General features: G+C 30.2%; 1 long non-coding RNA gene across 1 annotated transcript in view; it reads right to left on the bottom strand.

Moving 5' to 3' along the window:
- LOC122271474 (uncharacterized) overlaps window positions 1-10,381 on the bottom strand; it is a 125,260-nt gene extending 114,879 nt beyond the window's left edge. The window contains exon 1 of the long non-coding RNA XR_006226389.2: window positions 10,270-10,381. This is a non-coding gene — a long non-coding RNA (uncharacterized lncRNA). The remainder of the gene's footprint in view (window positions 1-10,269) is intronic.
- Between the last annotated feature and the right edge of the window lie 4,505 nt (window positions 10,382-14,886).

Below are 14,886 nucleotides of genomic sequence, written 5' to 3'. Positions count from 1 at the left end.
CCCTTGTCTTGTATTTGTCTGAAAAGTTCTTGTATGAGTTTACATTTGATGGGATGACATTTTTGCGGTGTGATTGATGTTTTAAGTTTGCTTTGATTTGGAACAGAATATCTGTGGTTGCGATGAATGGCGATGTTGTTCGATGTTCCCCATTAATGGAGGTTTAGAGAAAACGTCAAGAGAGTGTGGACATCGAGTTGATGGAAGTTTTGATAAATTTCAAAGTATTGATTACCAATATATAGAATCTCCAACCAAAAAATATCGTTGAATTTGTTGTGTGCAACATTTCAATTAATGAATTAGAAAACATTGAAAGGCATTATTTTCATGTTTTTTTATGTGGTTTGCACATCATCAGTTGTTTGTTTACATAAACTAGTATGTAGTTATAAATCTCTTTTCATGATCGTTATAAGTAAGAATAAAATTTATGACGTAAGTTATATTTTATGTTTGACAAGAATAAAATTATTTTCGACTTTTTGATCCACTTTCTTGAAATAGTTGGTTTTCATGATTTCACTTTCTTTTTTTTATGACTGTGTTTTTGTTTATATCAAAGAGAGAACAAATTTTGTTTGACAATAAATTTTGTTTTTACCATTAAAAAAATTAGCCTGATTGGTACTAGAAACTGGGATCTAGTTAAAATTTGAGCACTCTAGCTTGTTGAAAATGGGTCATTACTCTGGCGATAAAATGGAAACATAAATTTTGTTTGAAAAGGTCGGTCGAAAAGCGATTGAAATTTATATTATTACTCAGCACAGGACACATTAAAATTGAAGCACTCTATCTAGTCAAAAAGTATTTAACATTCTGATTGACAATAAACTTACTATCTAAGAGCTATATTATAGCAACAAATTCTGCCTGTAGTTTATGTTGTCACCAAGCCCATAGCTCCAGATGCAATTTGAGTGCTCTAGTTCGGTCAATTGATAAAAAATTCTGCTTGGTGTGTAAAATTAAAGTAAATTCCATTTTAAATGGTTTGGTAAAGATTGTTTCTATTACTTGTATTTTTGTAAAAAATCACTTGGCTGAAAAATTATTATGTGTATACTATTATACTACAATACAATAAGTGTAACTGTTGTTGCTTATTAGAGGTGCTTAAGAACTCTATTATTTTCGTTAAAAAGTGTGAATTGTAGGAAGTTCTTAACCTCAAACTTCTAATTAATCCTCGTTATATTAATTAATAGTTTTAAAATTATCTCATTTTCATTCAAATAATCAATTAATTGAACTAAATTCAGGCTCAAGAACCCAAACCGAATCGGTCGTAAAATTCATATAATTGTTAATGAGGTACTTTTTTTCCATTTACAGTCTTTTCTTTTCCATAGAAAATATGATCCTAACAGTTTCGTCAGAAGAGCGGTCGAAAGTTTGGACCCCTGAATGTAAATTTACCTTTTTTTTGCGCATATTGTTATACTCTCGGAATTAATGAAGATTCACGCGATTATAAAACACGCTTATACAAAAATAATTTCAGACACAAAAATATTTATTTATAGATATTTATTATTTTCATATTTATCATAATATGAAGCTAAATTTTTTAATTGTATGGCATTTACATTTTTTACGCTATTTTAATCTAAGTAAAATTGAAATTAAAGGATCCAAACTTATGTTTGCTCTCATGGTCAAACTATTGGGAACATATTTCGCAGATTGCGACCACCTCCAAATTTTAAGGGAGGTCAGGAATCCTTAAAATATATGTATATACATAAGTTTATTGCGGCAAATTATGTTTTTGTGGCCAATTACACAACTTAAAATGTAGTTTGTACACACTAATTTTATTTTATTTTATAACTGTTGTTGAGTAGCAGAGCCAATTTTTGGGTTTATGACTATCAATATTCTACTCCGTAGCCTTGTAATTTTGAACCCAATCCAGAAGACAAGGGAACTCCTGGATTAAGTATCACGAGAAATTTAACTTCGTTGCGGACTTTTTGATGGAACTAACCCGCATTTGCATTTCACAAAGGAGAAAACCGCATTTCATGGGGGGTAAAACCACGAAAACCTCTCACGGTTAACCTGACTGCAAGGGGACTCTAACCCATGATTTTTCTACGACTGAGGATATTTTACATCATCACTGTGGTCGGTGCGAGCCGGGTTCAGAATTCGAAACAACCAGCTTTCGTCGGGATTCGAACCCGGTTCACCTCATTGGGAGGCGAGCGTTCTATTCCCTGAGCCACCACGGCTAGTACAGATTAATTAGCATATTTAAGGTTAAGTTCTTGTACTAATTGTACAAAATAGTTTTTGTACAAAATTGAGTCTGTAGGGGAGAGTGGGGTCAATTGTAACAGGGTACGATTGTAACAGAGCAAAATTTTCGAGTGTCGGGTTCTAGATTTGGTTCCTAGGAGGCGCACAAGGTGTATTTAATAAATCTACATGTACACCCCTGATGGCAAACATTTTTATGTACTTTTGAAAGAGTTACATCACAAAAGATATTTTCAAGCCATGCAAGTACTTTTTTTGGTATTAGAATATTATATTGTAACAAAGTAATTTTNAGTCTAGTGGATTTTGTTTTATGAGAAGAAATTTATTAGAAGAAATTACAATGAGGAGAAATTTATTATAAAAATACTTACAATGTGCAAAAATTTTAAAAATAAAATTTTTGTCATCCGTATACAATAAATAAAAGTGGCTAAAAAATTAACTAAATTTATTTTAAAATTTAAAAAAAAAATACTTTCTGACATTTATTTCTGACGTTGACTTTCATCTGTGCTAAAGATCTCTAATTGAAAAATAAATTTTCTGATGTGAAGCTCTGATCGTTAATATGATTTTGTACCATGATATGGGGTTCAAGGTGAAGACATTTTGGTTTTAATCCGTTTAAAATATAATTATTAACAAGTTACATTTTATTTTAAATGAAAAAGGGTAAGGAATATTTACAGACAACATTTTTTTTAACTAATGTTTTATTTTGGCATTATTTAACATATTTAAGGTAGCATTCTTGTGCTCTATTAAGATTGAGTCATCGCACGTGATGGAAATCTGATCATTTGATTAAAAGTTATTAAGGTGTTGGCTTTTTTATTTTACGCACTTCGTATCAGAAAATAATTATTTCATTGTAAGAGATGTTTTAATTTATTAGCTTGTGAGCCATTAAATTTGAGAAATATTATTTCATTTCGACGAAAAATGGAAACATGAAATGAAGCATTTTCGTTTCGGAATGTCTTTGAATGTCGCTCTGTTGCTATCTGATTTTCATCAAACATAAATTCAACTTGATTTCCAATGCAAGAAAAAAAAAGTGTCATTTTATCCGTAACTCGTTGCAACGTTATGGTCTACTTCGAATTTTTACAGAATCCGATGCAAGCGTTCAAACCGAGTTAGCGGTTCCTTTGATATACATGCTTGAAGAAAAAGAGATGTACAAGAAAATTCGATACTTGCAACCACTAAAGAGCCTCTCACACCCGTGAACTAAAAGTGTCAGCTCATATCATTCAGCGACAAGATACAAAACATGAAAGGGTTCTTTAATCGACATAAAATTTTATCGCATTTCAGTGATAACATTTTGTATAAATCCTTTTCAACATTTCTAACTTTAAAAAGTCATCAGCTAAAATAAAAAACAGGAAATGGAAAAATATATCATTTCATTTCTTATTAAAATATTTCAGAGGAATTTTTTAAAATTTTTTTTATTTATTTATTTATTTTTGCTATATGTCTCGCGAAATGCTTTCTGTTTAATTTTTATCCATTGGAAATAAGTCAAAAAAAAGTTACGAAAAATTATTTTATGTTCTTAAGAATTTAACAGTCGGACATTCTTGCCATTAATACACTTATAAATTAATGACACACAAATATGAAGTTGGATAAAAAAAAATGCAGAAACTGAAATGGAAAAAAATACTGGGAAACTTCATTTGCTTCAATATATTGAAGATGGTAATATATAAGTCTATAAAAAAATACTCTATTTTACACATGATTATCTATTTTATGCATTGATGAATAGTCTATATTATACATGATTCGAGCTCACCGCAATACCTTTGTGACCTTGGCTACATCGGCCAAACCTAGCGCGCCAAACCAGAAAATTTAGACTGAAGATACAGGATAGATAAGTCCACATTATCAAGAATACAAAGCATAGATGTCATGATGAATTTGTTATATTTTCATTAGTTCTCTTATATTTTCATTAGCATAGGAAATTTTTAAAAAAATAATAATAAAAAAGAAGAAGAATTGGAACGCAAACCAAATCACTGTCATTTAAAAAAAAATTATCTCATTTACTAATTAAGTGGAAAGGTCTCTAGCAAAGTTAATCACGAAATCAAAATAAATTAAAAATGAAGTTGGATTCGATTATTTAATCGCCACTGATTTGAAAAATGACATTATAATTAAAGCAATCAGTAAATTTTTAGAATCAGCATTACACTCTGGTATTTTTAACTCTAACTAACAGTGAATAAAAATCAAGAGGGAAAAAAATAGGATGAAGAATAACAGAATTCTCGGCATGACGTTTGATAGAAATCATCTGGCAACAATGAAATTACCCCCTCCTCCCTCATTCAGTTCTGACGTGTGATTTGCTACTTAGATTTATAATTCTTTTTTTTTTTCTCCATCAATTTATTGAGAATTAACTGAAGAAGGCCAATTGTTGCTGATGTTTCGAAGCGGCCTTGCAAACAAGGAAGTGATATTGATGATCTTTTACTGTCTTGAACAATTGTTTGATAGTACCTCTCCGTATGTCAAAGATATAGTTCGGATTTAAATTGTTTCATACGAAATTCAGTTTTTTTCTTTTTTTTCTTTTACAACAGCTGCTAACAAGATCCGCAAAAAAAAAAATTTATAAATAATGATGATAATAAATAAATCAATAAAGATTTAGTAAACTGATAAGTTTTGTTTACTAAATCGATATTAATTTCGCTAACACCAGATTTAAAATTCCGACTACGATAAAATGCTCTTTAATTCTTAAAACTACATGACAAAATCATAATTTATTTTATCATTACTTTCCTTTAACAATTCTATCTTAACACCAGATTGCCTAAGGAAGTCATTTTGACTGCTTTTAATTTCAATTAGAAAAACAATGATGCATATAATGACGCAATTTCTCATAATTTTGTGACTTTTTGTACAACATATAACTTTTTTTATTGTTAATATTTACTAATAACTTGATACATAACTGTAAATAATATAAAAAGTGTTAAAAATTAATTTTAAACAAATTTATTTACGCATTCACAATTCAGTCATTTTGACTTCTTTTGGGCAATATAGGTATATACTAATTTTCCGTCTTTCTAGTGTTAACTAATGTTTGCTTGTAAATTAAAACTAATCTTTCTCAAGTAAATAATATATTGAAATACTTGCTTTTTGATTTTTAAAGCATTAATTGTGGTTAATATACCACATTTTATAACGTAATAAATTTACTGTTAGTGCGTGTTGAGAATTTGCTGCAATTTTACCCTCTTAAGACACAGCATCAAATATATTGGACAGCATTGATTTCAATTTTATCACTTAAAAAAGTAATGTTTTAAGAGTTTTCTTTCTGTACAAAATGATTTTTTTTTTGTAAAAATATAATTGAATTTATCCTTGTTTGGAGTTTTCAATTACAATTTAAAATTATAAGAAAGGAAAGAAATTCGAATGAAGTAAAGTTTCGAAGTTTTACGACGTGTATCTTTCTATTTGAGTCTAGTGGATTTTGTTTTATGAGAAGAAATTTATTAGAAGAAATTACAATGAGGAGAAATTTATTATAAAAATACTTACAATGTGCAAAAATTTTAAAAATAAAATTTTTGTCATCCGTATACAATAAATAAAAGTGGCTAAAAAATTAACTAAATTTATTTTAAAATTTAAAAAAAAAATACTTTCTGACATTTATTTCTGACGTTGACTTTCATCTGTGCTAAAGATCTCTAATTGAAAAATAAATTTTCTGATGTGAAGCTCTGATCGTTAATATGATTTTGTACCATGATATGGGGTTCAAGGTGAAGACATTTTGGTTTTAATCCGTTTAAAATATAATTATTAACAAGTTACATTTTATTTTAAATGAAAAAGGGTAAGGAATATTTACAGACAACATTTTTTTTAACTAATGTTTTATTTTGGAAATTTCTTTACTCATTATAGCAAATCACTTATTTGACTGGACGAAAATCTTTTTTTTCTTTTTTTTTTAAAAAAAAAGATAGCAAATTCAAACTGTTAATGTCATGCAACCATTTAAAACATTTTTACTCTATTATTATAATTTATTAAATTAATGACTGACTGAAAACTGAAATTTATACAATATTGCATTCTATTTATTTTATCTATTATAAAAAAAAGAATTAAAAGTTTAACCAAATAAGCAAAAAAAGAATTCACCCAGGAATTCTTTTTTACAATCCGGAAATCGTAAAATGGCAAACATCTTCCTCATTCCATGCTCCCAGCAGGTAAACATTTATAAGTCATCACTAGACAATCGCTATGTCAAACTGGCACCCGTTTTCTCACAGACAAATTCTTGTACCTTTTCTCGCCGTCTTCAAAATTCCACCGCATCGAAATTCTCAAATAAAGCCGATACGGTGCACTTTTTCCTTGCACTGAATCAGCATTCTCACGAATAACAAAGAAGATCTCCACACAAATTGTTCAGCTCTTCAATTATCTCTAACTGTCCTTTTAAGAGATAACTGCCCTTTTCACTCAAGCCCGATTACCTGTTGGCGATACTAAACTAATGGTTTTTGTCTGTTCAAGCATCACCTGTTGGCGACAATTTCTAAAAAGACCACCCCTTTAGACTCAGAGGCTCAGAGACAGGAACAAGTGCATACATCATCTTAGGTACAGAGATGAAGATTAAATAGTTTCTTTTATTATTCCTTAGGTTCGGTATTCGTTTGTTTTATCTGATTTGGGATTGGGACAAAGTCAAACAATGCTTTTAGTTCTCTAAGTTACACTAGTTACAGCTCATTGCTAGAGTAATGATGGCCTTTAGTGATCAATAACCGAAGGTCTGGGGTTTTTCACTTCTTTTTTTTCCAAAAAAAGACAACTTTGAAAAACAAATATTTAATAATAAATAAAAAAAAAAAAAGAAACCTGTCTCATAATGCCCGACACCAGTTAAGAAATGCTCTATTGTGCGCTTTGGTAATAAATGAATTCTGCAATATTTTGAATACAGAAAAAGAATGGTTGGTATATCGATCCATTTCACTTTTATGTCAATTTTATCTCTAAAAACAACAATAAATAAAACGATCAAAATCAACCATAATTTAATATTCAGCTAGACGCTTATTATAAAGTTAAACACACACACATATATATAACATAAAAAGCTTCAACTCATCTTTTTATGTTATTCCTTTTATGTAAATCTTTTTCTTAATTTATTATTCAAAACGAAACGCTCCTTTTCACACTTTTATATTCACATCCTGTCATATAATATATATTTAGTTCAAGTATGCATTAATTAACATATCGACATTCTTCCCTTCTTCTACTGTCGTGGGAAAGCCTTTTTCCCTGGACGTATTTAACAAGCCAATTACACTAAGATTTCCCTTATTCCCTAAAAAGAGAAATTTTACGGATTTACTTCGCAAGATTTTCCCTATCATTATTGAGGAGTACTTCAATTTGTGTGTCACTCGGATATTTATACTCTCGTAATGGTGAGTAAATAAAATTAATTGTGTGTGCATATATATATTATATACGGTGATAAAGGAAGTCTTCATTTCTTTTTCACGTTCGCAACAAAGAATTGAAATATCAAGAGTGTGAGCTGTCATAAGTATGAAATCCTACTCGTACATATTTACAAATTTCTGAATGAAAATTCTTTTCTCGCATGGAGAACGTAAAGCTTGAATAAATTGAACTATGTGTTGGGAAAAATTGAAAAGTTAAAAGCGAATAGTTCGTATCAACAAACGAAGTATTCTATGTCATGTTTTAGTTATAATTATGTAAAATAATAATAATAACATTCATTGTTATGATTATAAATTAAAAAAATAAGTAAGGATCTTGCTGTTACGCTTTTTAACAGTAATAAAAAGCGTGTGTGAAGAGCAGAAGAAAGCGTTGAAGACAATTATGAAATACATAACATTGAAATAATGCATAGGAGAAGACGTGTCGTCCTATATGTTGTTTTTTTAAAAGCATAACTATAGCTTTTTTTTTTTCTTTTGTCTGCAAGTTCTCCTATTCCATGTCATTATTTTAATTTAAAACTTTTTATTTCAATAACTTATTATCGACTAAAAATTATAATTTTTTTTATGAGAATTTAGTTTTGAAAATTTTAATATTAATTGACTTTAATTCTTAAGATTTTATGCTAGAATCTATTTCAAATGGGTTTAACTCATTAGCAAGAGGAGTGAGCATGGCTAGCAAAGCAATTTTCGTAAGTTGGAGAGCATCAGCGAGCAGAGGCAACACCTCCTAGAAGAAAGAAGGCCTCAGCACGGATCAATTTAGTAGTCCGACGCAACGAACTTAAACTGCGCAGTGGACGAAAAAAAATGAGAAATATGTCACTACGTTCGGGCTACTAAGTTGCGCAGTGGTGGTAAATACGAAAGATGTCTTTACGTTTGAACTACTTAATAATCAAATTCCTTGTTTATGGTAACCCGTGCTGAGGTCTTCTATTTTCTAGGAGGTATTGGCAGAGGCTGGTGCCCACTATTAAAACAAATTTTTCAAAAAATTGAATCTTACCGATTTCTACTTTGAAAAAGTGCAATAAATAGAAAAATAAGAACCGCAATTAATGAAAGTTTAAACTAGCATAAATTATTTGCGCAAAGGAAATTTTTAATGTTATTTTGACAAAAAAAATAGATCTATATTAACAAATAAAATGCAAAAATTTGAGTCAATTCCAACTGTCGTGCAATAAACATTTTCAAAGAGTTTCTATCCATTTTCAAACTGATTCGCCCAATCACAGATTAGCCGATTCATAGATACACCCCCATTCTCTGAATCGTCTGTTCTTCTTTTTTCCCTCCTCCTTGTATTTCCTTCATTTCATGCATTCTCAGATAATATAGGGGAAAGTTGGACAAAACGGGATACCATTATTGTTTTTATTTACTAGGGAAAATCTGTTAAAGAGAACGACACATTATTTTTCTTTAAAGCTACATTACTTATTGAAGCTCAGAAAAAACATATTTTAAACTAATTTTAATGACTGTGAAGTAGGAAAAAAAATCATTTTCCAAACTCTTACATATCCCGTTATAGCATACACGAGTCGGACAAAACGGGATAGGGCTTACAATGTTTAATTTTTTGTGTAAAACTAACTAAAAATATAATTAATTGACAGAAAACTGTAAAGCAAAATTTCTAAAAATTGTATTTATGGGATTTTACTGCTTCTAACATTTTTATATAAACTGTTGTGTTATAATTAAGTACACAAAAATAATGATGCTACATAAGTTTTTAAAGATTTTATGAGTTTTCAACCATGAACACTTATTCCATCATTTTCACTGTCGTCATTTGGAGTAATCCTATGTTTGCTTAATAGAGAATTCAAAAGTTCAAAAAACTATTTAACTGCAGTGCGAATAAACCCTTTTTCTCGGACCATACCCGTGGGTTCTGGATTTTGGAGGCTAAGTTCTTCATGCCTGCCAAGAAATGAATACAACCAACACTTCCCAGCCATTTTTTCCCTGTGTTAAAATTATGCTTAATATTGTTTCTCTCACCTAACTCAAATGCCAGCATTCGTGTGTCCGTTAGAGTTATACCAAATAATCTCGCTTCTAGAGTTAATACATGCTCACGCGTTTTTTCTTGTTAAGCATTGAATACTGTCTCTTATCTGCCCAACTTTTTCACTGCTGCCAATCCAGGGGTCAATGTATTTGTACGAGCCTTTTTTAAATTTCTTTCAATATAGTAATAATAATATAGTAAAAATATTAGGCCAACAAATAAATAGGTGGATAAAACGGGATATAAAAAAACTCTATCCCGTTTTATCCAACTCATAAGTATCCCGTTTTGTCAGACTCAGACACTTTTCAAAGCAAACATGGCTGCTGCCTAAACGTGAAAGAAAAATTAGATTGACTAGACATGAGAATACTCGTTAATAAATGCTTCATCAAATGTAATACTCACCGGAATTGTAATCCTATATATATAGGCAGTACAATGTGAAAAACAACGCTCGTAAATGTAGAAAGTTCTGAGAACTACAACTTTCTATCAACTAGTGGTCTCGAGACGGTACGTACTGAAAATGATATAATCGCAGTCAAATAACAAGTTTCTGTCGTCGCCCGCTAGATAGCTGCAATAGTCTGGTCCCTAGGTGAGGTATCCCGTTTTATCCAACTCTCCCCTACCCTGAAAAAAGCTGAAAAGGAAAAAAAGGCAGGTTTCATTGAGTTTTCCTTCCAAAATAAGTTAATACAAGTACTAGCTTAATTTTTTTTTTAAAAATTTATTTAAATGAAAAAGTTAATTGCTTTAAAAGATTATAACTAGAAATTATCTGTAAAGATTAAAAGTTTTCTATTTAAAGACTTCAAAACTATCCATTGAAACACTGAAAACAACCTATTTAAAGATGAAATACTATCTACCAAAACTATGATAGTGGACCCTGATGGTTTTAAACATCAAAACCCAATTTATTCTAATTTAAAAGTAAATCCAGTTTATAAATTCAATTATCAAATGATTAAATAAAATATGATTTCTTGTTTAATTTTTAAAATTTCTATGAACTAATAAAGCTATAAACTAATAAGATTTTGATACCAAATACCACAACCATATATTTTTCTTCGCGCATTTTTTAAAATGATAAAGGATAATTATAATTTACAGTGACAAAAATTTTAAATCTGTGTTTCTCAGAGCTTTGTTATTTGTTACATCCAGATTCAAATTCTAAATTTATGTGTCCTGAATGGATGTGGAATAGTGATTTTTCTTTTCTTTCTGCATTCTGATGAAGCGTAAAAACTTTAGAGAGGACAGCCAGACCAAAATATAAGTCGTAGTTTGACAGTGATTGTCAGCTGCGGCAATTGACAATGTCAGGTTTCTGTTCTCGGTCAATTTTTTTCCCCTTTTATTTTTTCATTCCCTGCAGTTGGGGAGGAAGTTGAGACTGTGATAGAATTCTATTCGTGTGCTGATTTTTAACCAGGAATCGTGCTAACTTTTGTCGTATTATATTATTAAGAGCTGGTCAACTTTTATGCTCCAGATTGTGCTGTTCAAGCTGGGACAATGTTTCAGATAAAGAGAGCGTAAAGTGTTTGTTTTAGATTTTAATCAAACAATAATAATAAAAAAAATGCAGTTGCTTTAAAGTTGCTATCTCTATTTTCAACCAGTTGTTGTTTATTATTTTAAATTCTTTGCTTTGAAACCATTTTGGTGAGAAAAAATCTTCTAGATAAATGCAAATTTTTGTCGAACAATATTATTTTAAAGTGGTTTTTGCTCAATGGTTTTCTTTTACATGTTTTGGTTTACAAGGTTGTTTTTAGAACAGTCTAGAAACAAACGATGAAAATTTTTAATTTTATAATTAATAAGGGGTAATAAAACTTATAATTAATAAGGATAATTCGAATTTAGTCATGACAATATCAGTGCTCCAATTTGGCAATATGGAATTTTCTGCAGAAAATCTTATTACTTTTAACAAGTCTTCATTTTTTACGTATTTTTAGACGGTTTTTTATTTTTAATATTATTATTATTTTTGACATTGTTGCTCACAATCTTTGCTTTTAAACTATTTTGATAATAATAAAATTATTTTAAATGTTATTTAATAAATCATAAAACGACGTTATTTAAAGAAACACTCTTAAGATTGTTTTGTTATTTACTTCCTGTATTTTTAAATTTATACTAGCCACCTATGGTGACGAGCTATTTTGCTTTTCCGAGCTCATCTGTTCGAAGTTCCACATTAAAACAACTGTCTTCGGCAGCATTGTTCTGAAAGTTTCATTCTTTTTCACAGAGCTTTGAACTCAGGGCTTCGAAGTTAACCTGCTGCCTTCTGCTACATTGTAAAAAAATGCTAAATTTTTCTTCACGGAATTTTCCGCCTTTCCATTGGTTAATTTTTCATAGTGGATTAATCAGTGGGGTCCTGCCGCCTTTGGTAGCATCTCTATGAATCTGCATGCTTGTAAATAAAAAGCTCAGAGTGGAATAAGAAGTTAAAAGTGGTTAAGCTTTCTAGTGACTAAGAACATTACTGAGCACTGGTTTGCTGTTTATTTCGAAACTATCTTTCAAAAACACTCCTGTTTAAATTTAACGGCAGGAATTAAAGTTGAAACTTAGGCTGTTACAATTATAGCAAAAAATATTTTTAAAGAATGTATTATTATTTAAATAACATGATAAGCTCAAAAGAAAAAAATATTAAATTAACAGTTACAAAAGCGCTGTAGAAGACTCGTGACAAAAAAAAAATCATAAATAAATTTATATTTTAGTCGTAAGCTATTACATATAGCGCAGGGAAAATATTAAACTAAATCTTTAAGTACGTGCGAATATTAAATAAAACTTGACGAATTTCTTTACAAACATTCCAATTCAAGCACACCACTTTTTTCTCTCCCGCAACCGGCAGTGGCTTTTAAAATACAGAAGAGCAAGGCTTTGTGTAAATATTTACCGCCTTCAAACCTCAGCGTGTAAAGTAAGAAAGTTTGCAACTCAAACATCTATTTCATCACCATCAAGTGTATCATCTTATTAACATTAAACACACCATTGCAATTCTCACGTTTGAAGTGCTTGCTGCTCTCCTGCTCTGATGATCAAATATAGAACAAATCCATCCTCGAGTTCTCAGCTAGGGTTGAGGACACGTGAGATCTTTTTTTCCCTTCTTTTTAGAAAAAAAAAAATGTCTCGTGAAAACTATGAAAAATGAAAAACAGACGCAAGCGAGTGAAAAATAAATTGAATTTCTTCGTTTGTGTATTTATATTTAGCTGCGCAATAATCAGGGGAAAGTTAACTGCGATGAGTGATGATTTTTATGGATGTTTTCATTGATGTTAGCGGTTACAGAAAGTGTAACTGCAAAATAGGGAATTTTGTGTATCTTAAAACAAAGATTTTTCATTTTTTGTAGCATTATGGTAAAATCAGATAAGGGGTAATACGGGGTTTTACAGCTTAATAACACAAAACACAGTTTTAGCTGACTGGATTTTAAAACTTAAAAACATCTTAAGTATTTAAAAAAATGATTAAACAATTTTAAAAACTTGCCTAGTTGGCTAAATTTTTTCTTCGAAAGGAAAATTATTTTAATCAGAATTTTTTTTAACCCAGACAATGCAATGTTTCATTTTCTTTCATAACCAGTGCGACTCATATTTGGGTTTATCCAACCTAAAAGACAAAGGAACTCCTGAATTGAGGGTTGAGACAATCGAGCCTTGGTTAAGAGCTTTTCGAGGGAACGCATTTGAGGTTAACATGTAGAAGAAAACCACGAAAGTCACCCATGAAGCCCGACTAAAAAATGGCTCTAACCCATGATCTATCTACTTCTAAAGGATATTTTAAGTCAGAATTGTGCTCAGTGTGAGCCGGGAGCTTAATTTGAATCAACCTGCTTTTGCTGGGATTCGAACCTGAGCTCTAACCCCTGAGCGAGCTGAGATAGAGAAAGGGATAAAAGTAACATTTCAAGCAATAACACCACAATGGTCGTATAATTTTGAAAAAAGTAATAAAGTAGTCATAAAAGAGCCCATTTTTTTTATTCAACAAAAATATATAAAACTAAGTGTAAATATGTACTCATTTTTAATTTTTGGAATAATTTTTAGCTTACATGTTTGATGAGTGCTGACATCTGGTATAAAATAAACTATCTATAAACTCAAGACAAATAGTCTGGCACTGCTACCTGGTGTATAGATTGAGTAAGCTAGGAAATATCACGGGCATGAGAAATAGAGGGCACAACATCCACCCGTCATTTTGACGAGTGCGAGAACGAAGCTGTTAAAAAATTCGATCACAAACGCTATTCATTTTCTATGGTGCGTAGCGTTTTTAAAAAGTGCTTATTTTCGATTTTCTTTTTTTAAAAGCACTTAAAGGTGCTTTTATCATTGGGTGTTTTCAAAAAATGCTTAATTTTCCCTTTTCGAAAATGAGATTTTTTTCTTTACCATGTCGATTTTCGCCAAGTATTATGCATAAGCGTGCTTTCCACATTGTTCTATTCAACGTTTTCACAATTCATTCAACCTCAATCTATTTCGGCTTACCGTCGGTCCAGTATGAAAGCGCAAATCATTTTACATGTTTGATGAAATACTTACTAGTCTGCTTTTCTAAAAAATGGCAAGATTTTTTTTTCAAATTTCTATTCTATTGTTTATTTATTCTTTTATAATTTCCTTTTTTTTTTTAAGGCGAATTTCATTTAAAATTTAGTCACCCGCTAAACCGTTTAGTCCATTTTAAAAACCTCCGTGACGTCACAAATATGTTCGAAATTTGTCTGTTCTATAAGAACAGTATAAGTCGACTTGGCGAAAAATCGCGTGATACAACATCTTTAATCATAAAAAAATTATTTGAAAATAATAATTGTAAAAAATAAAACATATGTTATTCGAAAATGAAATTCTAATTGGCAACATTTGAAACATAAGGTAGGTAATATTTTAATACCGCTATTTCTGATTAGAACAAAGTATAATATAATCCTCCATTCATAATGTA

This window comes from Parasteatoda tepidariorum, chromosome 3 (genome assembly GCF_043381705.1).
Source record: "Parasteatoda tepidariorum isolate YZ-2023 chromosome 3, CAS_Ptep_4.0, whole genome shotgun sequence".
Taxonomy (NCBI): domain Eukaryota; kingdom Metazoa; phylum Arthropoda; class Arachnida; order Araneae; family Theridiidae; genus Parasteatoda; species Parasteatoda tepidariorum.
This window is presented reverse-complemented; position numbering and strand designations above follow the sequence as displayed.